The 27011-nt window shown below is 39.2% G+C and overlaps 1 long non-coding RNA gene across 1 annotated transcript in view; it reads right to left on the bottom strand.

The window, feature by feature from the left end:
- The window catches only part of LOC142603707 (uncharacterized), a 349083-nt gene extending 337890 nt beyond the window's left edge, over positions 1-11193 (bottom strand). Inside the window, exon 1 of the long non-coding RNA XR_012837604.1 lies at positions 11064-11193. This is a non-coding gene — a long non-coding RNA (uncharacterized LOC142603707). The remainder of the gene's footprint in view (positions 1-11063) is intronic.
- Between the last annotated feature and the right edge of the window lie 15818 nt (positions 11194-27011).

Raw genomic sequence — 27011 nt, 5'->3', positions numbered from 1 at the left:
ATCCTTAACTGCCCATTTATTAAGCAAATAAGGACAGCATATCCTTAGCCAGTGAGCAAAAAAGGCAACAGAAAATGACTGTGTGTTACAGTGACACTGATAACCATTTAAATCAGGTCCCCGGTATTCTGACAGGGTATGTGCTTGTGAATGGAGAAAATGAAAATTCATGTCATAAAGGAATTGCAACAACTGTGCTGGTTAGAAAGTGGTAGAAGAGATTTAAAATATAAGCCCACGGATTTAGTCTTTATGACAAAGCTAATCACAGATTGCTTGGGCACTACACCAAACAGTTGGAAAAAACTACAAACCCAAGAAGAGTGTTTCATATCATTTTCTGTCTGTATTTCATAATTCTGTGATTCAACTGTTCTTGCTCACAGGTACAGCCTAGGATGTTACTGGGTAGTCATAAAGTCTTCTGAATCTGTAACAATTCATTTTTCTCATATTGTAAGAACAAATAGTCACTTATCATTCTAGTATCTGGCAAAGAAACATCCATAGAATCTCATATATCCCTACATAATTTGGCATAACTGGCAGGCTTTTCTAAAATGGAATAACTGAATAATAATGAAGGCCATTAATGATGATTAGAAACATTACAAAGAGTGAAAAAATTAGTAATATAGTTTCTTATATTCATAGACTGCTTATGAGAAGAGCATTTTTGTAGAAATCATGCATAATTATTACTCAAGGAGAGGATATCAAAGGTAAGTTATTTGAATTTTCACTCTTTTAAAAAAAGTTCTCGTTATTGTAGACTGAATTGCTACACTTCAAAAGTATAGTTAATTTCTCCTTTTTCCTAGTGATTCATATAACATTTCCCTACTCAACTGTTTGAAATCAAGTTCTCCTTTTCCCATACATTGATAACCATTTACAACGCCATACATACATCCTTTCAGGAATCAGACATCAATGTTCTGCATGTTAATTTTGCTCTTCCGACTGCTGCTTTAAATGAAGCAATTTTTACTTTTCTTTAAAATTCCAGATGTCATTAATTTCTTTTATCAGTCTAACAGAAAACATACCTCAAGACTTTTCAATACATATTGCTAGCCTTTATAAATCCCAATCATGAAATAGTGAAGCGTTGCTTAACATCTGCTCATCCTTGTAACAGAGAGGGGAAAAAGAGGCCCCACTCTTCCAGCGGCAATTGCGCAGCTTTCGCAAACAGGCTTGTGTATTTCCGTGCTATATGTTGCACAAGCAGAACAATAAATCACTGAAAGTTAATTCCCCTAACAAACAAGTTTATATAAGCACGATCCTCACAAATATGATCTGCTTTTCCTGTTTTACATTTGCCCATTTTGAAATACACAATTTGTGTCACCACAGAGGGCCATATCCTGCAGTGCTGGTTTATTCCTAATAAATACTACTTAACTCTTAAAAAAATCTAACTTCAGATCCGTGTTAGTGAATTAGCAGCTTTTCATTGAATTTGATATTATCTTGATAAGGTAATGAAACAGAAAGCAGGTAACCTGCCTCCTTCTCAACAGAGTTATAGGTTATAGTTTCTAAGTCATGGTTGCAGAGTGTTAGACAAGATATATTTAATATATATTAAATATATATGTTCCTCAGGGGTCAGTACTGGGACCAGCACTGTTCAACATCTTTGTCAGCGACATGGACAATGGGATCGAGTGCACCCTCACCAAGTTTGCCGACGACACCAAGCTGTGTGGTGTGGTCGACACGCTGGAGGGAAGGGATGCCATCCAGAGGGACCTGGACAGGCTGCAGAGGTGGGCCCGTGCGAACCGCATGAAGTTCAACAAGGCCAAGCGCAAGGTCCTGCACGTGGGTCGGTGCAATCCCAAGCACGACTATAGGCTGGGCGAGGAATGGATTGAAAGCAGCCCCAAGGAGAAGGACTTGGGGGTATTGATTGATGAGAAGCTCAACATGACCCAGCAATGTGCGCTTGCAGCCCAGAAAGCCAACCGTGTCTGGGGCTGCATCAAAAGAGGCGTGACCAGCAGGTCGACAGACGTGATCCTGCCCCTCTACTCTGCTCTTGTGAGACCCCACCTGGAGTACTGCGTCCAGCTCTGGGGGCCCCAGTACAGGAGAGACATGGAGCTGTTGGAGACAGTCCAGAGGAGGGCCACGAAGCTGATCAGAGGGCTGGAGCACCTCTCCTGTGAGGACAGGCTGAGAGAGTTGGGATTGTTCAGCCTGGAGAAAAGGCAGCTCTTGGGGAGATCTAATTGCAGCTTACCAGTACCTGAAGGGCCCTACAGGAAACATGGTGAGGGACTGTTTGTGAGGGAGTGTAGTGAGAGGACAAGGGGGAATGGGTTTAAGCTGAAGGAGGGTCGATTTAGATGAGATGTTAGAAAGAAATTCTTCACTGTTAGAGTGGTGAGGGACTGGAACAGGTTGCCCAGAGAGGCTGTGGAGGCCCCATCCCTGGAAGTGTTCAAGGTCAGGTTGGATGGGGCTTTGGGCAGCCTGGTCTAGTGGAGGGTGTCCCTGCCCGCAGCAGGGGGCTTGGAACTAGACGATCTTTAAGGTCCCTTCCAACCCAAACCATTCTATGATTCTATGATAGTTACAGGTCAAGAAAGACCACATTCTTTCGTTAGGTTAATTACATTTGGCAGATAAAATACAAAAGAGGACCTGTTTTACTGATGCTTGGACAAACCCTAAAACACAGAACAAAAATCCTATTCCTGCACTCAAATGTGACCGGAAACATGATCATGCATCATATGGAGATTCTATTTTTCAATACTTTATAAAGAGGAATAATTATTAAGATGTCCATTAAAACATTAATAAAGTGTTACAACTGCTTAACAGCCTGCTAATAAGAGTGATTTCTACTGCCTCTTCTGTTATACTTTGCTTACTTCCCTACAATTCCTAGCACTGCTGCTCAGTTTATTAACCCCATGTAAACATAACATTAATGCAAAATGTTACCAGATGTTTAAAAGAATCTATGAAAACCCTCCCTTAGGTTCTGTAGGGTTGAGTCACTAATCTATAAATTCTTTGGTTTCTTTTCTACTTAAACATTATAGGATTTTTCCAAAAGGATTTGGTGCTCTCAAAGGTAAAATCTTGCTTGCCTATTAGTGCATGAAATCTCACTAAATTCACTGAAACTACTCATGTGAAAAGACATACTCAAATTCATTATGGAAAGATTAGCCATTTGGGCTTAAGGAAACTGTATACAAAGTGCCATGGCGCAGAGAAGTAGTTTCAGTCTTTCTCATTTACATGCTAAGCAAATTCTTCCACCATTTGCTTCCAATTTGATAACTGAGCAAAAGCATAATAATAAATAACTCAAAAGAAAAAAAAAAAGTCATTTACTTTAATAAACCACAGCTTCAGAGTATGGGGACCTAAGGATCTATTTCTTCTGTCACCCAGCAGGGAAGGGAGGAGCTGCCATGGAGACCTCCATCTCACTCCCATCGCTACACAGCCACTTTCAACATCTGTGGATGCCCGGACAGCTGTCCCATGCACAGACTGTGCAGACCAGCTGAAGAATTTGGCTAAAATTTAATCGAGGGCAAAAGAACAGCCAAAAATAAAATAGAAGCCTACACATCCCAATATAGATATTCTCACTGGGGCCCAACACAGTTCCATGCAGCTCCTAGCTGTATTTCCCTAGGAGGAAAATCCAGACCAAGACCCCCACTGCCTCTCCTCCTGAGACTGCCTGGAAGCGGCACGGCGCTTCCCAGAAAGATGGCTGGAATGGTTGGGAACTGCCGAGCCTTCCACAGAAATTTAAGCTACTTCCTCTTGGCAGCCTCCCAGGAGAAGATACTGGCAGTCATGTTCCCTTCCCGTCCCCTCCCCTCCTGTCCCCGCAGGCTCAGGAAGCAGAGTGGCTCCGGACTGCACAAGGAGACTCTCCCTATTCAGCTGTCCTGAGGTCAGGAAGGATTTTGGTATGGCTCTATTAACCCTTACTGCAGAGCTCTGCTACTCGCATTTCGCAGTCCAGGCACCCTAGATCACACCTTTCTAAAACTCTGCCTGCAAATACTAACAATGAATAACCCCTTGGGTGTGTGAAGCAACACCCCACCTACCACTTCACTTAATCTCTCTGTGCCTCTGCCAGGCTATGCTGGGATCACCTTACATTCAGCAAAGCAGCCCCTGGCATGACACCCGGCTGCTGGCTCAGGTGGCATGCAGAATAAACGTGCAAAACCTGGCTGGGGACATCATTGCTGGGCCCTCACCCGCTCAGGAAACCTCCTATGGTGCTACGGAAAGGAGACTTTGCTAATTCGGGGCTAGAAAGCTTCCATGTCCAGTGAGCGCGAGGGCTCGCTGAAGGGAAGGTTCACACATTCCTCCGGAGCTCTGAGTTTGAGACAACTACCCAAGAAACAAGCACTGCAAAGGAATGCTGCACAAAAAGAAAAAAGCAAATTGGTCAGATAAAAGCCAGTTCCCACATGGAGAAAGTCTCATAGAAATGAACAGGCGGGACACTAAGAGGCTACCAGAGGCACCTCTAGAGAAAGCACTCTAAAAAACAGGTAACAATAGAAAATTGTCTCCTTTTCATGGGTTAGTGGGTTTTTTAACACCTTATAGCAAATGTAACTGGGAGAGATGTTTGGTAAAATTCTAGAAGAAAGATAAATAAATACTAAAAAAAAAGATAACAACTTTTCTTCAGAAATCAGTAATTCTTCTCCTTAAATTATATCTATCAATAAATATTTATAGCTCTTCTGAAATCAAAATATTGACTATATTTATTAATCTTGTACATCTTGGTTTCTCCAAAACTGATGGAAATTTTGCCAGGCTCCATCCTCATTGATGCAGAACCTCTCACAGAATATTCCCACCTTGCTTCTAAGAAAAGTTTGTGCTCTTATCTAGGAAACCTCCAAATATCTGTGTATAAATACCTATGATCTATCCAAGTATGGGGGTTTTTTAAATTTTTATGTGCATGACAAATACAGTAAAAACACTGAAAAAAGAAGAAATACCCTATCTTTGTCTAAGTAACAGTGTAAATCAGTAATATGATAGCATATCTATCGCCTATTAAATTAATTCATTATTACTTATTACTGGTCTCATACTAATAACAAGTAAAGGAAAATTCATGGTGAGGTTAATAAATCAGTAACTCGCTTCACGCAACAGAATAGAGTTTGACCATCTAAAGTGTCTCTGATCCTGTGGCAGAATTTCAGCCCGTACTTTAAAAATAAAAAACCCCTCCAGAATTGGTCACAGCAGTGCTATTATCCATTACAAGTAAGAAGCAATGAAACGACATGAAATTTGGCGTAGGGCCCAGATCTGAATAAGGCCATTGCAGACTAGCCTGACACTGATATATTCTCTGGTTTCCAAAGACGTATTCTAAGTTTTCATGGCTGCAGCAAAGCCCCACAATTCTGTGCTCCCTGCCAGACGCCCTGCTCTAAAAAAGGCTGATCCACACACAGCAACATGAGGTGGTGTAGCCAAGGGCTGAGCATGACCTAGAAGTGGCAGAAAGGACTCAGGATCCCATTGCTGCTGATGTGGAGATTATTGGTGAAGTGTTTGACTATGCAGACCAAGAGGAACCTCTGGATACTCTTTGGAGAGAAACCAGTTTTCTGTGCAATGATAAGAACGTAAGTTCAGAGGGTGGACATAAATGTGTATTTAGAATATGAAAAAGTACAGTTGAATAATGTATCATCATGCTTCTTATAATATTTTTTCTTTAAAAAAAAAAAAAAGAAACGCAGGAAAGCAATTATAAGCTATTTTGATGGCCTCGTAATCATCATTTTCCATAGAAAATTCAGAGCCTGTCAATGGAATATACAAAATATCTGAAATGCTAATTGTCACTACATAATTGCTACAAGGCTGAAACATGTTAACTAGGAACTATCTGGGCACTCAAACAACTACGTCTTTGAAAATAACGCAAAGGCGGCACTTCAATCCCCTTCTGCAAACCTAATGAAGTACTATGCAAAGAAAAACATTACACAGAACTCCAATGAGCACACCAGATCTGTAGATACACAGTACAGAATAGAATTTATCTAGGCAATGGTACAATTCTATTATCTGTTTTTAAGAAAAAGAATTATTTCGCATTGGTAAAATGGAAAACTGCTTAGATGGATGGTGCGGGAAATGATCTGTCTTAAGAATTTTTAAAAGTATTTTTAAAGACTAGGATTTCTTTGACCCAAGCAAAACAAAGGCTGAGCAGATGCAGCTACTGTTTCCAGATATACATATGAGAAACAGTAAGAAGAGCTGCTTAAGCAAAAAGACAGCTTTAGCATTAATCATAAATATGTTGCGGAAATCTGAAGGACATTTCTAATAATCAGTGAAGTTCTGAAACAAATGTCTAGTAGGAGTAATGGAAAGAGGAGAAACCTAGATAGCTTTTAAATGCAGCTTTAGCAGTGAAGAGGTGGACAAATAAAATACTATTCTTATAAATAAGAATAGTTGCTAATTTATCAAAATGAACATCAACGTATTGTTAACTTTAACACAGGAAAAACGTAAAAAAATTGCAGCAATTTGAAAATTAAAAAAGAACACTACCAAAAGACACAACCTCCCTTGAGCTTCATAGTTATTTTTCTCAAATGGGTAAAAGTTACTCCTACAGTGAATGTTTATCCGGTTCCATTTCTTTCAAATACAAAAGCTCTCAGCTTGAAATATCAGCATCACGTACATTTGAACTGATATGGTACTAACAAATAACATCTTTTTTTTTTTTTTTTTCCAACTATCTAAGTATAGAAGTGTCTGCTAAAAAGAACAGTTTGCTGGCTAACCCGAGCTGGTCCTTAACAACACACTGCATGGCTTACAAATCTTAAAAGTAATATATTACCATTGAAAGTATGGTACTTGCTATTTAACATTCTAAATATTGGCTTAAACTGAACATCTTCTTAAGGAAAATGAAATATTGTCAAGATATCCACCTACAATTCTATCAATACAAATCTGTAAAGTCTTCATTTAATAAGAAATTATCAACTTCCTGCATCAATTAAGAGTCTGTCTTTACTATATCGTTGCTAAAAATCTCTGCTATTTTGCTTGTTATTCATATTTATTCTTAAGATCTCTGTAATATGCTATGGAGTGTCTAAATATCAGTGTGTTCTGTCTGATATTTCTCTTCTGGGGTTAGATTTCCTCGGCTGTGTTGCTCCTCCACGGACACGGCAGTTGGCAGAGAGGCTGAGTAAATTCAGGGATTCCGTTAGCGTGGCAGCAAAATATAAAGAACAAAGAGTGGTCCAGTCATTGATTTCCCATTACATTTCCATCTGATGATAGAAAGATTACACTTGGCTATTGCCACCACAGAGAACTTGTTTTATTCTGGGTAACTCATATTTAGATTGATTTTCCCTAAAATAGAATTTTTATAATTGCTCTTTCCTGTTCTAAGTCTGCCTTTAAGGAACAGTTCCCAACATGGGAGGAGGAATACCCATCATACCTGCTATGAGGAACCGCAGTTGAAGAATTCAAATCCCTACTAGAAAGGGACATAGGCACCAAACTCCCATGAAGGTGCTGAATTCCCAGGGAATGGGCATCCACGTTGTTTTAAGATACACACTGGGTTAGTATTTTACAATGAACTGAAATTTACTATGGACATTTCAAATACAACCATCCGTGGAAGACCAATCCAGAACTCAGCATGAATAAAAATATACTCATTATTTTGTTTTGTTCCATAAATTTTTGGTAGGTTTTTTGCTCTTATTTGGCAATACTGTTCAGGAATGTCAGACATTCACACTGAGTATAATTTTGGTAGCACTGGAGAACTAGAAAACTGAACACACTGTAATTGAAAGGGAATGAAGCGGTCTAGTTTCATCGCCAAAACTGAGTGAAATATAAGAAATAGACAAACTGCAGAAACAAAGAAAATTAAATTCTGTTCTGCTTTCAGTTTTAATATCCTAAGACACAGATTCCAAAATATGGTATGTCACCAGCTGCATGCAACAACCAAGCGAAAAACAACCGCTGCTTGCTCCCTGTTCCCCAGAGGGTAGTGACCAGTAACAGATGCAAAAAGAAAGACTCCAAGAGCATTCCCCCAGTAACTTTCACAGTTCCTGGCAATCTGTAGTCTGGGGACTTCCTGAGCTGGAGGTTACATCAGCATCTTCCTGTTTAGTAGCCCTCAATGGACCTTTCTTTCATGAATTGTCTAATCATTTTTTAAACCTATATATATTTTGGCATACGAAACATCCTGTAGCAATGGATCCCATGACTTAATTGTGTGTTGTGCAAAGTGAGTACTTCCTTTTGTTTGCTCTCAATCTGCAGCACAGCCACGTTATTCTGACGCCTCGTAGGTGCTGTGTTCAGAGAAATGAAGAATATTTCCACCTTTGCCTTGCCATTCAAAACCTCTGTCCCATGAGTTCTGGGCACCCTCCTTCCCCGCTGAAGAGTCGCAGACTGTTAGTGTCTCTTTCATGGCCATTCATACGTGACCATTCCTGATGATAGCCTCTCTGCTTTTCCTAATCCCACATTGCCTGTTTAGGAGTCGGCTGAGAGAACTGCACATCACATTCAAAATGTAGATGTGCCACTGAGTACACTGGCCTACAGCAATTTTTTATTTCTTTTTCCACTTTCTTCCTAGTAATTCCCAATATTTTATTAGTCTATTCACTGGGTCAAAGTGTCAAGGTGACATTTTCAGGGAATTATTCATGAGCGATTCTCAAAACACTTTTCTCAGCTTTAATTTTGACTACCAACTTCAAAAATAATTTACCACCAGAAAACCTGATCAACTCACTACTCCTGGTCACTTCTTTAGTTTAGCTATGAATATATTAAACAGCAGAGATTCCCAACCCAGATGTCTGGAGGACAGCACTAGTTCTCTTTCTAGTGAAAAATGAGAAAATTTATTTCAGCTCTGTTGTATCTGCTTCTCATTTCTATTTATTCTAATATCTCTCCAACCAGCACCTGAACACAAGACAGGTCTTCACCCTTGGCACCATAAAGGAAAAAATCAAACTCTCCTCCAGAGTGAACACCAATGCAAATAATTCATTCAGCTTTTCTGCCATGTCATTTTTCTTGCCTATGTATTTTACACATCTATTGGCTATGCAGTTTCTCTGGCAGAATCTCTTCTCTGGAGAAAAATGGTTTTTTTCTTCAACAGTTTTATGCCCTCAGCAAGTTGTTCCTCAAAATCTTCCTAGGTCTGCCTCATGGTTTTATATTTATATATGGTCTGGTTTTATATTTAACCAGCCCAGGTTATGCTCTTTTTCCACCTCCCATTTTGAGCCAGATGCTTTTTTATTTGTAAAAGACTCCTTTTGCTCTACTGTTTAACCATGCTGCTCCTTTCTGAAAGTAGTACATATTTACTCAAAGCCTCTAAAATAGCATAACAGCCCTAAGAAATATTTACAAGCAGTACTACCAACTCATTCTATAATACAGTTATATATACATTACTTTGAAACACTGTTTTTAAATGCAATGGAAGTATAAACAATGTATTCTATTGCTTACACTAGAAAAATACCATTGTTATTAATTTTGGGGAGGGGTTTTAATGTTGACATTGAAACACTTGCAACTACCTAACAAGAGAATTAGAGACTTGAGGCATACATCACAAAGAATGGAAACTCTCTCACATCCAGCATATTGATTCCCTGAGACTCTGCAAATGAAAAAAGGTACCTTCCCTCACCTTCTTTGGTGAATTATTGATTAGCTCAGCCTTAAAAGTGGCCATTTCTCTCCACTGATTGCAGGGGGAGTTTGGATAATGAGCTCTTACATTGACATCTACGCTGTAGATATTCAAAATTAGGCAACATAAATTCTGCCAAGAGGAAACTCAGTTGTGACCCTTTTCTACTCACTGTATGCTGGCAATGAAGATTACACGATATGGGAGATGTGACATTCTGTCACTACTATTAGAAGATATTTCTGTACTGGAGTGATGGTCCGTAGCTTTTTACAGATTTAAAAAGCACTGAACATTCACATCACACCTGTATGTAGCAAGGCCATTTTAGGTAAAAACACTGTGACCAAATTTCAGACGGTTGGACTGCTGGACAACCATCTGAAAGGAAAGTCTGTTGCTGTAGCGAACCCACAACAATCTTCTGACAGTGACTTTCAGTAATGGATGGGTTTTCAACCTGCGTAAGGTGGAAACATGGCAGTGCTCATTTATTTTTGAATTGTAGAGCCTTGACTCCTTGATCCTCATGATTTTCAGGTATACAGTCAGGGCAGAAGACTTAATTTACTGTCACTGATGTGGAATTTATATTATCACCTGTGGCCACAGCATTTATTCTTGCAATTGTGTTGGGAAGTGATCCTCAATCATTCCCAGCTTCTTAGCTAAGAAGTGTAAAACAACAGTCAGCATATTCTCTGCCTGTTTTTTCTAGCTGTAACTCTAACTCCAGCTGCTTTTGGCACTGACCTTTTCCATTACTTGTAAACAAGGTCAGTATTCTTTGTGGGCCTTACATTACTCTCCTATAGATCAGTATGCCTGTGGTTTTGCCTCCTAATGTCTGTCATGTTGGCAATAACTGTGCTTTTGGAGTCTAAGAATGGAAGTTTTGCAAGTGGTGAAATTGAGGAATATATCTTTTTTATGGTCACTTTCCAGATAACACTTCAAAGCCAGGTCTCCCTAGGCTTCTGCCATTAGAGACTTTGTGCACCCATGGAGAGTAATAGAAGCTGAATGTTCCTATAGAAATTGCTATATTAACTACTGCCCATGGATTGCACCCTCTGTTGGAGCCCAATTCTCCTCAAATTGAAATCAGTGCCAGAACTCCACTGTTATTTATTTGTGGAGAAGGGTCAGATTCACAGGAAACCCTGGAGAAGGTTGTAAATAGCTTGTCTAAGATAAATGAAATATGTCATTTGTCCCTAATGATCTCTCTCTGCCAGCAGAGAAAGACAGCAAAATAAAACGCTTTGCAACATACCAGTAGAAGTAAAGAAATGTTCTTGCCATCTTCCACAGCATCCACAAAATACAACAGAACTGCTCCAGGTGTTAGCAGGTGCCAGCTGTCATTGAAAGTTTTAGGACTTTCCCGTGACCTGGGAGGCTTGGGAGGCGGATGTATCTGCAGGATTGGAGACATTTAACATTTGTAAGTATTTGACTCCTTTTACCTCTGCGGATCAAATCTGTAATTTTCAATCCAGCTGATTCCATGGAAACATCACCATTTGTTTCTTGTACGTTTTCTCATTGTTCTGCTTTTGCAGTATACCTAGTCCAGACTCTCGTAACAGCCTGCTCTCTATTCTAACACCCGCTATAACATTAAGCCCAGTATTCAGTGAATGCAGCTCATGCTTTTCTCTCATAGTATCACTCACATCAAACACAGGCAGCAAAGCAGGAAGCACAGGCACACAAAACAGCTTGGTAAAAGAATGCAGAAGACCTTAGATGCCTGTAAAATGCCTAATAGTACCACTGATTGAAAAGCTAGAAGTTGCCTCAGATCCACATATACAACGTTAAGATTAAATAAACCTACTAAAGGTGGCATTAACTGCAACAGTTTTATTTGTTTGAACAATAATTTGGGCATGAATGGTTAGTGCAAATGTACTCTGCTTTGGGTTTTGTTTTTATGTATGCATCATTTGTAAGTATTTAGCATAGCAACATCTAACAAACTCTGTTATTGCAATTACAGTGGGGACACTGAGTCAGTATTTCTATCTTTCACATATCAAATCCAAACTCCTGATAAGAGCATTTTCCTCTTTTCAGAGGAAAATGATTTTCAGATCATTTCAAGATTTCCACACCATTCCTTAAACATATGCACATATGTCACTGGTATCTTACAGCCTTCACAAAAGTGGTCCATGAACTTCCAGTTATTATCATTTGTTAATATTATTTAAAAAATACATGAGGCATTAAAAGAAATAAAGGACAATCAGCCAATATTTGTCAAACCTTATAGCATCATCAGTCACACAACAGATGCAGTTAAGTCACAGTATTTTACCCTGAAGCATATTATTGCTGATCCTCTCTCCAAGCAAGCAAGCTAAGCTCAGAAGTTGGATGCAGTCCAAATCTTTCCAGTTTTAAACAAACTTCTTCTCTGTTTTGCCCTATTATTCAATAAAATGTTCCCAAAACAATGGTTTTGTAAGCTATAAACAAGTTAGGCATTTAAATAATTAAGTTTGAATGGAGGAACAGAGAATATGTTAAAGGCTTGTGTCTTAAGTCAATAAAACTAACAATAATTCTAAGTTTAAATGCTCAAAGGAACTCCCAGCTCCTAAACAAGATCAAGGTCCACTTATGCTAAATGATCTGCAGGCACAGCCCGGCAGGGTCTCTGCCCTTTACACTTTTCAGTTCTGCAATGGGCAGAAGAGAAGTATGGGGGAAAACAAACTAAAAGCTTACGCATTCGCTGTTCTTGGAGACCAAAAGATTTACATAATTTATTAGCAAGATTTTCTTTTGTTATTTTCCCATTCTCCTCTGTGATCCAATAGAAAGCATGTTGCTGGGATGTACCCAGAGCTGAAGAATACCCCTTTTCTGCCCCCACAGAGTGGACATGTACTTCCACTGGACTTTGACCAGTGTCAGAGAAGCTGCAGGGCTATTTAGACATTTTCCGAGTAATAATCCATTAGTCTGGAGTCTGTGTTGTAGAAAGAAGCCTCTCCCAAGAACCTCGTATCTCCATTTCATCAGACTGCCTGTCATCAAAACCTGGGAGACTGGCAGTGCCAAGCCACAGCCATACGTTCAATTCAAGGCAAAAATAATGAAAGTGAAGATAAGATGACACAAGTATTTTATGAGCTATAAAAGGAGCATGTGATGTAGCATTTCTTAAGCATGGCTTGCAATTGCATTGGGAATGGAATTAGAAGCTTTTCTGTTTGGCAAATAAAGAAAATTTACCCCAGTGGAACGATCTACATAAATTCTTATGTACAACAGAAGAACCACATTAAGGACCTAAAATTGGCCTTACACAACATAGGCTGCTGTGCTGGCAGTTTGCACAGAGATGAGCATCACTGCAGGGCAAATTTCAGCTATGGTATGTATTTGCCTATCTAGCATCTAAAGATCTGGGCAAAGCATTCTGCACACAAATATATACCTCAGGAAAGAGAAGAGGGAAAAAAGCACTAGTTCCTCTTAATGCATGTAGCAGTCATTTGGGAAATCCCCCCAAGGACTTTGCTCTGAAAATTATTGGGCAAATGTGTCTGAGAATGTGAATTTCAAGAGTGCCGTTAGAAGTGAAACTGCATCCATCAAAAGGAACTAGTTTCCTGTTTCTATTCTTCTTGGCTTTCATTTTTCAGATGTGTAAGCTAGATAATGAAAAGCCATTCCAGACCATTTTAGGTATTGCTGGGATGAGGTAAGGTTGTTATCTATTTGAAGGAGAATCATTTTTCATTGTCTGCTGGTATAAACGGGTAGAGACTTTTTTGCTTTCCCCTCACATCCAACTGACATAAAAATCTTAACATTCTCCAAAGAGCAGTATGGAATTTATCCGTTCCATTTGCTTTAGCCCACAATGAAAGCAATAGGGACTGGTGACTAGAGCTACGCTTTTCCTTGAAAATTTAGAGTGTACAAATTTCACGTTAAGTTGTTTTTATGTGGTTTCATGTTTTTATTCTTTATCCTTTTTTATTTCCTTCTCTCCTCATCGGTTTTGCAATACACGCGGAGTGTAAACTAAAGAAAGCAACTACCTCATCTCGAACTTTGACTTTTCTTACAACAGCAGATTGATATAATTGAGACTAGGATCTCAATTTCATGTCATATTTAAAGATGGTTCTAGAAACCCATGTCCCACCCACTACATTATAAGACTGGATCTAGTCCTCTCAGTGTATCATCACCAACATTTTCTGCGCCTTTAGAAGTATCACCCATACAACTGTTGAGCCAGCTGAACACTAGTTAAGAGGGGGTACAACAGCTTCATTTCTCAGGGGGGCTCAGTGAAAGACATTGACAGCTAAAGGCAATCCAATTCCGAATTATGTAAAATTACTTGAAAGTCAATGAAAAAGCGACGTGTTTCACGGTCATTGTACAGTTCGTAATTCTCTAGGCTTTCCTCTCATCAGTCCTTTTAACCCAGAAGTCTAAACTAAACTCAGCAAACCAGCCCACTGCTTTTGAGTCTTGCAAGTAAACATCTCTTACAGTCAACAGGCAACTGAACCAATTCCATATTGTCGGGTATAAAAAAATCTTCATTCTGGAATACCAAAAACCATTATGCAAACTAAATTTACACTCATTTAGCAGCACCAACTTTGCTGATGAAGTTTCTTGTATATGAAACAATGTGACTGCTAATTTTCATGAAAAATCAAAACACCACTGCAATTTATTAGTATAGAAAAGCCCTCTTCTCTGAGGAATGACGACTCACTTCATTCCTCAAACTACTCACGTGAATTGCTCAAACTGCTCAGTCTGTTTTCAGAGCTGAATTGTACTTTTGAGTTCTAAAATTTACATAGAATCATTTTTCAGGGAAAATGTATTTGTGGATTAATGAGCCCAAGGCTGGCTGCATCCGGCTTTGAGTGAAATGGATATGCCATGTGCAATCTACTGTTTCTCATTCCAGGATGAGGCCACTGGATTTAACCACACTCACATCATGCAGCTTTATGGGGAAAACAGTTTTTGTCAAATCAGCAGTTTTAAACTGATCTCAAAAGCTTTGGGGTTTTCGCAGTTAATATAAAAGTTGTTACAAGAACAAAGATGAAGATTATTAAAAATAGAAACCTATGTAAATATTTCTAAAACCGAATTTAAATTGGGCAAATTGCCAGAAGTACTCACTGGGAAAGACAAATGCTTGGTTTTCTTGAAAATGTGCCATGTATTAAGTAGCTTAATTCTGGGCTTCTCTTTGGACTTCTGAAAGTGTCTTACATCCTTTCACACTCCCAGACCAGAGGGGAAAATTTTGATCAGCTCCTAACTCAGTCAACATAAATTCACCCAGTGAGTTCTACATCTAACCTAAAAACGTGTCAGTGGTCTATGGAACTGCTCAAGTAGAGCCCAGAAACCAGACACAGATTTACAACATGAAAAGCCATGGGGATTTTTCAATCTCTCACTTCAGGACATGGTCCTCACGAGCTGTTCTGTGGCTGCACACCAATCCTGCCCTTCCCCTTTCAATACTGAACATTACCAAGTGCTCTTCAATCCAAGTCCTACAGCTTGCAACTGATTATCTTCCAGTATAGATTGCCTGAAAACAGCGTGACGCAGCAATAAGCTACAGAGCTATCCCTTAGCAAGTGCAAAATTAATAAATATTATGCTTGGCAAGATTTTTACTAAACTCTCAGTGGTCTCAGTTCTGCCTTAGGACTGGCATGGATGTTTGCACCTGCATCAAGTCAACTTACAGCAGTGCAGATCTGGCACAACACAGTTTTGCTAAGTCAAGTATTGTTAAATTACACAACATTAATTTATCTCATTCCATTTGTCATTACACAAATGGCCACCTTTTGGAACAGCACTTGCAGCATGACTCCATCATCTCACAGATTTTCTCAGGACAAAAAAGTAAAAATAATACGTCGTCTGCAGTTTTTGCACAGGGATTTGCTTTGGCACGGCACTTCCTTCCCCAGTTCCTGCCAAATGTCAGAATGTTTGGAGAGAGAACATTTCATTCTTTGCCATAAAAACAAAGCAACACAGAAATAAAGGAGCAGTTAAGGGAGAAAGACTGCTATTCTCACCTAAAGCACACTGTGATGAGGAGCAGTTGACTGCAACACAGGCTTCCAAATGTGGGACAGCTTGCCCAACACAAATATGTAACCCTAAAGAGACTGTCACAGGAGTAAGCCGGGGCATTTTTATTATTATTTATTTTCTATTTTACTAAGATGCTTTGGTTTTTTTGAGTTCACATGGCGACACCTGGAAAAAAAAAAATCTTAGAAAGAATCACCAGTTTTATATTTCCTTTTCTTTTCAAAGAAACTAATGTAAAGAACAGCATCCCTCTGGCCTGCAGGCACCTCTCCAGCCGGCAATTACAATTGAAAAGAATTACAGCTGCAATCTAGCTGAAGAAATTGTCTTATCTGCTCCACGAATGCACCCTTGGGAGGATTCTTAAATGCTATTTTATATCCCTGGAGAAGAGTAACGCAGAGACAATGATGAAAAAGGCATCTGTTTTAGATGTGTGTAGTTCTAACCACTAACGTGGGCCGTGTGATCTATGCCTGTGGATAGTATGACTACTGCTCATTAAAATTTTATCATAGGTTGCTCCATATCTTATTCACTATGTAGAAGCTCAAATGAGACCCAAACACACTCAGTCTGGAACCTCCAGAATAGGTATTCGAAAATGGTGGAGAGATGATAGGCCATAAAATTTGTCCCATTTATGAAAGAAGAAAAAAGTCTTTAAATTTATCTGACTGCTGCCAGCTCGGTCTTTCTGTATTGAAGTAGCAAAGGTAGTATTTCACCAATATGGACTCTCCCAATGACAAGTAAGACAGAACATACATCCTGAAAATAAGTTTCAAAGAAATCGATCTAGAAAATGTTCAAGAGAATTTTTCACTAACAACTCTCTTTTTAAAAAACATCTCTATTTTTGAAAAGCAAGGTACAGCAAAATCAGTCTGGAAGGACTGAAAGTTTTCAGCCTTCTCCCCTGAATGGCACACATTAAACGAAGTCTTCTGATAGAGCCATCTTTCAGCATCTCTGTCCCTCCTGCTTGGTTCTTGCTCCTTGTGCTTTTACACAAGCATAAGGTACACGAGACCCCATTGTCCTTGATGAAATCACTCTAATCATGATTCAGCCACATCTGAACTATCAACTCTAGATCATTTCAAAATTAGCATTTTTGAGTTAGTCCAACCAATTTTAATAAATCTTAAGGCAGATTTAGCTGGCTTAATCCCAAAACCAGAGAGAAAACTGTTAGATAGTTTAATACATACTGACTTAAACTGGTTCTAAAAAACCATAAATAGTGAGGTCCCAAGGTATTTGCTTATTTACATTTAGTGAGCTGTTAGTCAGCCAAAACATATTAAAGCAAGGTGGCACTTTCTGTTTAATTTGTTATATACTTGGGCATAGAGATGGAAGTCGTATGTTCTTCAAACAACCCCCCGATGTATGCAGAGAGACCGGTTTCACATATATCATCTTCCAAAATACAAGTTTCTAAATCATGTTTCATCCCAGCTCCCAAAAGGCATGGAGAAACAACAGCACTCTCATTAAATACCCACCTCTAATCCCACACGTCTAGTCAGTAGTGTTAATGATCTTCAAAGGCGTGGATTGTGAATAAGTCTAGACATGCTAGGGAGGCAGTCCTGGGAAGCTGAGTGCTAAAAATTGGCAAGAACTGATTAAATGAATAAACTGTTTTAAGGTGCTCTGAGCACCTGCATCGTTATAGTCTTCAGCTGAAGACGTAAGTACAAAGCACCTGTTCAAAACTAGGAGACATACAATAATTTGAGACCAAGCAGCTTACTGCCAAACTAGACCCAGCCTCTCAGAAGATACGGGTCTCTCCATCACCCACCTGAGGCATGGGCTGAGAAGCAACAATAACTGTGTCCGCTCTGCGCAGTGAAGCACAGTGCAGAGATGTCCTCGCTGGCAGCAGCCTCTGCTGAACACTCTTGTGGAGATTCAAGCCCAAAAGCTGTATCAGTTTGATGCTGTGCCCAAGCTAATAAATAAGCCTGTGAGTGGAGCTCATCAGCTTAGTGTTAGTCCTGTGCTGACTCAACTAAAGTACTTCCATACGTGGTGTCTGCCTGAGCTCCTCTGTTGTGGGCACCTCTTCCAATGCACCCTGCTTCACACGTGTGTCTCGCATCCCAGATGATACAACACAGGAACTGGTAGAAAAGCAATGGAATGCTGCTTCTGAAGACATATAAAAAAAGGCCCTTATGTTCATTGTTTAATACACAAATACTGCATATACAAAGAGCAGAATTCTGTGCCTGTGATGAATGAGAAGTATTTCCTAAAAATTAGGCCTCCATATTTTAAGACAGAGAATATTATTCCCTGCTGCTTTCTGCTTCTGTTCTTGCTTTAAACTACCTTCTCTGTCTGAGTTTTCTCCTCCTAAATATTTTTGGCAAAATGATGACATGAATTCAACTTGATATTAACATTGCTATTTTTGTTACAAGTGACCAAAGATTGTTGGTTTGAGACACTGTGCTATATTTCGGGACATCCTAGACTACTTCCAAACTCTGCAACGTACTTCTTGCATGACCCAGAAGAATCCACAATCTCTTTGTGCCTGTCTTTCCATCCATAAAAAAAAATGAAAATAACATTCCTTTGTCTTCTCTGTGTTGCCTTTTTTGGAGAGACTATATAGCACCTATTTTAACAGGTCTCGGGTGCAGTAGTTAGGGCTTCTCTACAGTGGATACCAGCAACACAAAACACAAATAAAATCCTTCCAAATGGCCTTCTGTAGGTATTTGTCACAATGGTATTATGAAAAAATATAGAGCAAGACAATGCTTTAGGCTTTCTTGAACTAAATTCACAAGCCCAAAACTCACTCATTAAAATGACATGCAGGTTTTTTGGAATACTCATCCAAAACTATATTGTTAAAAAATTCTGCATTGTAAATACTGGTCAGGACTGAATTTGTTATCCAGCTTCACAAAGACAGCAGATAAGATACAGCAGATAAGAAAACTGAAACTGTGGAGAGAATATTGATTTTGAAACATAGGAAGAAACAAGAAAAAATGCAAGAAAGAAAAGGCACAGATATCTCTACACCTTCTAACAGAAGAGAGCAAAAGTTCGTTTGTATAGATTCATTTAATCTTCCCCATATCCCGTTCAGAAGGGTTTCACAACGTCTGCGTGTTTCAGCATCTAACCTCTTACACTTGGCATATAGCATACAGTCCTCAAGGTGACATCCATTTGTATACACATAAAGAAATGCATTAAATTATTATATTTGCACTTAAAGTAGTCCATTTTCAATGTTTTTTGGACACAGTCAAACTACACATTTGTACAAAGAATTACAGTTCTACAGATCATTCACACGAATGACCTAGGTCACTTGAACAAGCATCTTAAATTTATAGTGACAACTTACAGGGACGCGGTTCTATCAGCTACATCCAGTCACAGAGACCTGCTGCTTTTAACTTCCTTAGGATTTTTACCAAATCATTTAAGCCCAACTCTCTTGCCCTTCTCTCATGCAGAAGGAATTTAAAAATAACAAAACGCAGCTATGCCATCAGCTAAAACAGACCGAACTAGTTCAAACGATATGATACTTCCACTTAATTTAGCTCTCCTTCTATTTTTAGATAAACCACTTCATACAATATTCAAAACATAAAAATATGATCAAATTAGAAAGTTAAGCACACCATGTGGGAAGCCAGAAAACATGGGTTACATTACCAGGTGAAGTTTATTTCTGTCTCCTTTCCTACTCAGTCATTCTTACTGTTTTCTACTGAGCTACATTCTGCAAAGGATATACACTTCCTAACCAACAAACATGAAGCATGAAGTGGCAATAAGGTCAACTGAATAAAAGAAAGAAAGAAAATCAGTGTTGATATTATCAAATTAATTGAGTATAGAGTAAGACAGAGGGATCTAATCAGAACATATAGTTCCATCAGTTAAGCAGCTTGCACAGTTAGACTGATTTTATTATGATTTTATCCAAATGTTTTGTTTTGTAACAACTACATTTTGAATGGTCTTGTGTTATAGAACACAGTAACACAATTCTGTACACTGTTCCCCTTTTTGTTTCTTTCTTGCTCAACGCAGCAATACTAACTCAGGGCCCATCTTGGGTTTATACGTATAGAAATCCTGGCTCTTGTCTTGACTATCTCCTGTCAGGCTCTCTGATTTTTCACCCCTGTAAACAGAGTTCTGCTGGCCAGAACTTGAATCCAAAAGACATACCAGATTTTTCCCATTCCTTCTTTGTATGGTTAGCTACTCTGCAGCTCTATTCATGTCTTCTTAAGCCTTCCTTTTGTCTGCCTGCCCCACTTCTCCATGCCTCCTGGGACAAGCAGTGCATCAGCTCTACTCCACTCTTTGTCAACAACCAAAAGCAGTAGGTAAAGCTCTTTATTCCTATGGTCTCTTTTAAGAACAGGCCAGAAAAAGGCAGGAAAAAAGGACCCCTTCTGTAGCTGACCTTGCTAAGTCTGGAGACAAAATCCAAAGACAGGCAGAGACGAGTATGAAGGACAGAACTGGTGGTTGGCTGTAGGCTCTGGGGAGCAAGGGTTTAGGGAAAAGCCTTCCTGACCTGCAGAGAGAAAGCAGAGTGCGGTTTGAGGAGGTGGGGGTTAGCAAAGTGACACTAGAACAGGCCGAAAGGCCGAGCTGAGGAAGGACTGGGTCAGACTTAACAGGGCAAAACTGTCCCAGAGTCTCGGGCCTGTGCACGTGTAATATAAAGCCCACGGGAACAGATCTGATTTGGGCTCTGGAAAGGAGCATCCTTCAGATCAGCAGATGTAAGAGATGAGACCAGCTGCAGCACCCCAGGACCACCTCTCAAAGTATCTGAAAATATTAATGGTATATATCTGATACACTAGAAGGAGCAGCAGAAATCCAAAACTTCAAAGAAAAGAACAAGAACTCGGCATCTTTTTGGAAAAACAGATGATTGTTTTGGAACATCCAACTCAAGATTTTTAATCTCTGGAGGCTGGCAATACCAAGAATATAGCCTTTTTACCTAGTATCAAGCACCTACTGCCAGGTAGTTTCCCAGCTTTGTAGTTTCTGCTTTCCTTCTTCTCTACTGGACTTTCCTCGTTGCATCAATATTGGCATTTTCAAGCCCAGCCGGGGAGTTCTGATCCTCTGCTATGTCCCTGAAAGCAATCACTCTGTGAAGAAGGTCAAGCCTTTTTTTTCTTCCCCCCAAAGAAAATGCAAAACATTTTTCTTCCTGAAGAAGCCACAGTCAAAGGGGAAGGAGGGAGAGAGATTTTGCCTCAATATGCAACTAAGTCAAATTTAAAACCTCAAAGAGGGAATTTCCCATTATCACACAACTCTAAGAAGCACACCAGACCAGAAAGGAGGCTGCTTTAAAGAAGAGACACAGGAAGCTGCAACCAGAAGCAAACAGGCCCTTCAGCTGGTGATGTAAAACACGAAAAGAAAGACGCTCCCACGTGATCCAGAGCCTGCTGAAATCAGTCTTTCCAACAACTGTCAGCTTTGGACGCAGCACACCCAGACATTCTTTGCCAAAGTGAATAATGCTGCAGTGGTTTACAAAACCATGAAAAAACAACTAGGCATAGCTGATTGCAAGAGATAAAGAAAAGATAATGGCAATTAACCACACAGAAGAGATCAGCTTCTGTAGACAAAACAGAAACTGTATTGGCAGTAGCTTGCTCAGAAATGTGCTACAGATGTACTTCAGCATCGGGCTACTGGGATTCTGTCACAATTGTCTTTTTGGAAATAAAACAAATCAATAACTAAGAAATTACACTCCACATCTGGTTTAGGGGATTTCCTCTCCCTGTGTGGAGGAAGGATATACAATCATCTCATGCTGGTTTGGGATTTCTAAACAGAGAATGAAATGCCACTCATATCATAATACTTACATAGTGGAATTACTGTTTAGTGTCATTCTGGAGCACATGATCATGACGGTATTAACAAGACAGGCATTACAACTGGCTAAGCTCCATTTGAAGTTTTTTCTTTTTAACTGTCTAACAGTGGCACATTATTTCATATTAATTAGATGCATTAAGCAGATGACAGTCCATGGAAAAGGTTCAGGATAGGTGTGGGTCTGAAAATAAACAGTTTTATGTGCAACCAGCAATCATTACTTACATAAGATCACCCCCCAAACCATAATAACATACCAAATTTTCAGAAGAAAAAATGGAGATGTAATTGTCACTTATGGATAAATGTGTTTTGGTTTTAAAAGAGCCTGAATGATTGTAAGGGATTATGTCAAATCACATTGCAGCTGTAATATTTAAAAAGCTCTAGCTGCAATGTTCTAGATTATAAATTACATTTGATTTCATTTTTATCATTCTGAATGGATTATGATTGAAATGAGTATGTAAAGTAATTGCCCATGCATGCCATGCGCCACCCTCCCCCGCCCCCAGAATCTCTTGTAAACAAAACAAGGTAACTCAAGGGAATATTCAGGAAAGAAAAGTTAGTAAATGAAAAATACACCCTTTTGTCAGAGTCTGTAATTTTTCTGTATTCTTTTCCAGCCAGTATCTGCAGTATCTTTCATTAGCAGAACTGTCAGTGTCTGCAGCTATGGGTTGCAGAAACTAATTATTATGTTTCTCCAATAAAAACTTCTGTTCTAAAGAAATTCATTCAATTGCCACCTATTTTGTACTGATTTACTCTCATCTTCATTTTTAGAAAAATCTGCTATGCCCAGTAAATACACATATATATTCATGAAATCCACCTGCTGTCTTTACTTCACAATAGAACTGATTTGGCATGTGTTTTCTGTTCTATTTGAAGGTGTCACCATGCTCCATACATTTCATGATAAACACCTTCAAAAACTGTGTGGTTTTTCTGTTTGCTTTGTTTGAGGAGGAAGAGGGGAGAGGGCTCGGTACTCAGATGAGAGCTAGGCTACCAGCTGATTGACAGTGTAATAAAATATCCCAATCTGTCTTTGTAATCTCACACAAAATAATGTAAGTTAGCATTACTTCACCAAAATGAAATCTGCGACTCTTGACACCGCATTCACTGCTGTCGCATGCAGACAGCATACTTAGGGTCTGTGAGGTCTAGCATGCACCAGCGTGCCTCTGGTTTGCTAAACCAGGATTTATATAGGTACAAACATTAATATGATTATAAATGTTTACTAATAACATCAGAGGAAAAAAGAACAGCAGAGAGAGAATGCTTAGTCATTAGGCTATAGCCTGATTACTAAACTTAACACCAATATTAAGTATGAAAAGACAAGGCAGCCTTCTAGAAGAAAGGTCTAGTACCTGCGAGAAAGTGTTCGTGAGATATTTGGCATTCCATTAGGTACACAGTGCAACACACATGGGAGTATCCCAGGCAGGACAGAAGGTGAGTGTTGGGCTTTAACAGCAGTAAGATGAGGTTTAACGAGATGGCAGCAAGCTTTGCAGCAGATGCTCAGATTGTTGAGTGATTGCCTCCATATTCTTGAGCCCCTTTTATTCAACTTTTAGGTACCCTTAACCACTGCCCAACTCACACTGGCTGCCGTTACAGAAGCTCACTGCTGTGTGGCATATGGCTGTATCTTCTCCACATCAGCAAGGCCAAGTAAAGATGCTTGGGGGATGAAGGCACCAGAATTTTCCTCTGCAGTCAGAGAGCACAGGGGAACATCTCTGCACCCAGGGGTGTCAGAAGCGGGGGTCGACATAGCAAGCACAAAAGGGAGTTAGCTCACAGGACATCTTGTTAAGAGATGGTCTGTAATGTAAAAAAATCTGAAAAGCTGTAGGTTGGATGATCTAGGATTCGATTTCCTCAATAAAGAAATAAACATTTTAAGGTCCCTCAAACTTGAAAATAAGGAAAGAATAACTTTTTCCCACTTCCCTTTTCCTTTTTCAACCACAGAAGTCCCACACATGACTAATGCACTAGCAACTTCATTGGAAATACCAGTATTGTGCACACACACCTCAAACCAAGAAGCTATTACCTTCTCAAGAAGACCTTCTCAGCTATCTACAAGTTACTGATCTGTAATGCTTAGCAGAACATATATGGATAATACGATCATTTCTGTTAAAGCAAGCAACATAAATATAATTCCATAGCTAGATTTTTTGAAGTAAAATTGCTGTATATACATTTGTTAGCTGCTGTATAGGTTTGTTTCTATGACTCATGTTTGTTTTGATGCCACAGTTTAACATACCGTTTTGATCATATCTCAACCCATGCAATCCCACATGTGTATGGTGATTACTAAAAAGAGCCTTGAGATGAAACAGGTATGAACATGTTAACAGAGTAGATGGAATGATCCATGGCTACATGAGAAAAGTATGATTTACATGATGTAAGAGAGAGACATTTTCTTGGCCTGAGGAATTTTCAGAAGAAAAAAGTAATTAAGATTTTCATGGTACTTTTTATTTTCTAATTTCCAGGACTCTTATTCTGAGATCTTTTTACAGCTGTATCAGTTGGTTTAACAGATAATCATAAGTCTTCTGATAAGACCTCCTTCTATACAAAATATGACCCAAACCATGGAAATTAGATACTATTATTTTCTACTGATACTGTAGATATCAAAACTAAGGTCAGGTATATATACTAATGCAATCCATACAAGCAAGCTATCAAAACTCACGTTAAGCACCATCTGCCCAAATTTCATTTAAACCATATCAGCTTTTTCAGATGCTCAAAAAACTCCCTTCAAGAACATGAAATACCCCACCTAATTAATGTGATAGCCAAATTTGTGTTCAGAGTGGCTTCAAAGAAAGGGGATGGATGTTCTTGTTCAAAGAGCAGGCTGCTGGGTGAGATAAGGTCAATTCTGTGTTCAAACTTCCTGTACAGCAGCAGGCAAGTCACTAGGGGCACAATCCAAATCGAAAGCCATCCTTCCGTGGACTTCCAGCACTTTTGAACCAGTCACTAAATCTCTCCAAGCTTCAGTTCTCCCTCTATGAAATGCATATAGAAGAAATTCCCGCCATGTGTGTTAAGATTGTGTAGGAACCAGACCTATACAAGGACACCTTCCAGGACAACCTTGGCTGAACACAAGGCCATGCTTTTGACAAGCCACTGAATAAAAAGTGGAAAGCTACACACATTTTTTAGGTCATTGCATTAACAACAGTTTAAGCTGGTACTAGCAAGACTTAGAACACTTTCTTATTTTTTCCTTCCCCACATATTTCTTGTTGTAACAATGTCCATCTAAATCCCAAATAAATGCACAGTTCCACTTCTTTATTACGGTTTTCACTCACCGAGAATGGTCTTAATGTCAAGTGGCTTACGCTGCAAAACTAACACTTCTACTATGGTGCTTCACACACCACAGAAAGGCAGTGGTGCAAGGTAGCCCAAGGAGACAGAGGCAGTGATCCACTGCTCTGTAAAATTAAGAGTGCAATGGTGTGACAAATCTCCTGATTGGGAGGCAGAATCGTCGTGTGAGCTGCTTGGGTAAAACAACTAGTTATATATCATACAGCACAGAGTGGAAGCCACCCATTTTTTGTGTAAAATTATCCCCTTTCTTGATTGTTAAAATTGACTGTTAAGAGTTAGCTATCATTGAATTATTTTCCTTAGCAATAGGCTTTATTTTTGGTTATTATGTTCCCTGCTGTGCGCATTTTTGATGCCCTGGGACTGCTGATTTATCTCTTGATATGTTTCTATATCAGTGTTTCCCATCGATAGATTTCAATGCTAGGAGGCCACCACAGGAGACAACTGGGAGTGAGGTGAAGAAGAATGTGAGGTGTGTCCACTTTTGTCAGAATTCAAATTAAACAAAATCTTGCTGTCTTACATCCTCACATAGCTTTATCCTTCAAGCTGCAGCCACCTTCCAAATGCATACCAATAAAGATACAGATACAGTACAGCTACTGTTCATTAAAAAAAAAATACTTTTTTTTTAATGAAAGTAAGGAGGAGGCAGAAAATACGTTCACTTTACACAGTGAAAATCCTGCTCTCTCCACTTTCCAGACAGAATCAAAAGAGTAAGTGATTTGCTCAAAGTCACATGGGAAATCTCTGAGAAACAAGGAATTAAACCCAAAGCTCTTCAATCTTACTTCATCTCAGACTGCATTCTTGTATAGTACAGAGCTAAACACAATGGGTTAATAGCACATTGACTTACACTATCTCAGGTCTTCAATGAAAAGTGGTTTAGCAAAGTTATTTCCTACAGGTCCTAAATAAAATGACACCAGACTTACCTGGTTCTCTAATAATCAAATAAGAGGAATCTTATTAGTTACTGATGCCATGAGGTTTATGTCATTTACAGAGTAAACTGAGCACTGAAAATGATGTGGGGTTTCAGCAATATCATAATAAAAAACTTCAACTTTGATTTGCCTTTGAACCAAAGAGCAAAACCAAGTTCAAATGTAACAGAGATGTGAGTTTAAACATCCTTGGAACGTCACTAACACATGTCAGCATTTCTGCTTCGACTGCAGCAGCTCTGTTATGGAAGATGCCTGCCTTCTGTTGCCGACAATGTTGTCTGAATACTAAAAATGCAGAACTAGAAGATGGTCTGATACGACCCATTCTTGTGACATTCACATTTCATCCAGATAATACTGCTCCCTCCATTGATGTGGTAGCTTCTAACAGTGATGGCAAGGAAAGGTACATAATATCAGCTCAAGAGGTGAGTCAGATGATAACTGCCATTTCAGTCGTACAAAGGACTGCCTTGAACGTGAATCTAAGAAGCACAAAAGCAGCACATCACAGGCTTGACTTCCATAAGCTGGGTGAGGCCAGACTAGAAGGCCAGCAAAAATCACTTAAATTGATTGTGAAACTAAAATCTCAAAGACTTTCTCAGTTTGTTTTAAAGGCCTCTTTTATCCTCCACTAAATTAAGCATAATTTCTTGTAAGAAGAATGTATATGAATTATTATAGCTAAGTTGAAGACAAAGGGCTAGATCATAGGAACTGCAGTAATTTATGACTGTGAATATAAATTTGGCTGTCCTGATTCTTGTACCATCAGCAAAGAATCAGCTGAGACTCAGACAGAGGGATGGGTCTCA

This window comes from Balearica regulorum, chromosome 13, assembly GCF_011004875.1.
Source record: "Balearica regulorum gibbericeps isolate bBalReg1 chromosome 13, bBalReg1.pri, whole genome shotgun sequence".
Taxonomy (NCBI): domain Eukaryota; kingdom Metazoa; phylum Chordata; class Aves; order Gruiformes; family Gruidae; genus Balearica; species Balearica regulorum.
The sequence above is the reverse complement of the archived record's forward strand: the minus strand, read 5'-3'. Positions and strand labels throughout refer to the sequence as shown.